We start from the raw sequence: 1505 nt of genomic DNA, 5'->3' as shown, positions 1-1505 counted from the left end.
AAAACTATTGAGAATTAAATGTTGGCGCAAACACGTGACAGTATTAACGAAGTGCCAGTGCCAGGTGGTTGGAAAACCTCGTCAACTGTTGAAGGTATAGATGTTCTGCACACAGGCGTGCGGGTGGGTTGCCTAAGTACTCGCTGGTAAACAGTCTTGACGTCAGCGGCTGCGGGGTAAGCGGTCAGGCGGGAGACTTCAACGCGCGGGGGAGGGCATGGGGATTCACAACGATTTTGCAGGACGGAGAGTTTTTTTCAAACTTTCCCGCCCCGGTCACTCTTCCCCCCCGTGACTGTGCTGCCACGCCACGCCGCAGGTGGAATTCCAGAAGCCAGCAGCAGCAGGTAATGACCGCCTTTTTGAGGGGCCATTCGCTCCTGCGGGAACCCCTCCCCTCTCCCCCACCCTCCTTCTACCTCCCATTCATCGCGGTGTTTCGATCTGTCCACACGGCGCGCGTCTTGCGTCCCGCACCGGCGTCTCCGCCCCGGAACGTCCCTAATTTCCGGCCTTCCGGTCAAGGAGGAGCTCGCTCCCGGGCCTCCTCCGGCTCGGTGGGGGGAGCGTCCGGAAACAGCATACCACCGGGCCTCCGGCGGGCGGCGTGCTCCGTCCTCGTCCTCCCCCCTCGCGCCCGCCGCGGGCCGCCGCCGCCGCCGTCCCCCCTTTCGCCGTGAGTGCGAAGGAGACAGACGCACGAGACGGCTGCGACGGGACGACGGGCGTCTTGCGGGCTGCGCGCCGCGCACTGCTCCGCACCGAGAGGCTCGCGGGGGGTGGCGGAGCGTAGCGCGGGGGAGGCGCGGGGGGCGGAAGTGCGGCTGGCTGGGCACACGGCGAGGAACACCTGCTCCCCCCCCCCCACACCCCTCCCGGGGCCGGCCGGCTCCGCCGCCGCGCTTTGCTGGACGAGTAAGGCAGCGAGACGTCCGCGTGGCGTCGCACTATTGCTCCGTCTCCGGCCGAAAACTTCAAATTGCACCTGAATTGCACTCACATTATGTAGTAACTTTGCTTCGATGATATGCCACAAAGGTCGCTACCCCCAACACAACCTCCCCATATATACCCCCACTCAAGTCATAAAACTCATTTTAGTTTTAATCAGTTGCTTTGCATGGCAGGCAAAGCTGGGCTATAAAAAAAAGTACAGTGCAAAGTGCCCCTTTTATCTGCCCATCCAGTTCCAAAAAAATTGGAACAATTTCGCGTTTTAGCGGTTCCATGCGTTTGCGGGATTCATAATAAGGATTGATACAACAGTGCTCCCCCTACCCAGCCACGCGCATTAATAACAACCAATTAGTCTTCATTACTCTCCCGGGCGCCGGCCGTGTGCCGGTGTGTGCCCCCCACCCCACTCCTTTTACCTCATGGCGGCCCACGCCTCCTCCCGCCCTCACCTCCTCAGGCTCCGCCCCGGGCTAGGCGCCCATGGTGCCGCACCGCGGCCACCGCGGCACTGGCACACGGACTGCCACTGACGGGGTGTCGGCAGGGGG

The sequence above is a fragment of the Frankliniella occidentalis genome, unplaced genomic scaffold (genome assembly GCF_000697945.3).
Source record: "Frankliniella occidentalis isolate FOCC.00 unplaced genomic scaffold, Focc_3.1 Scaffold904, whole genome shotgun sequence".
Taxonomy (NCBI): Eukaryota; Metazoa; Arthropoda; class Insecta; order Thysanoptera; family Thripidae; genus Frankliniella; species Frankliniella occidentalis.
The sequence above is the reverse complement of the archived record's forward strand: the minus strand, read 5'-3'. Positions refer to the sequence as shown.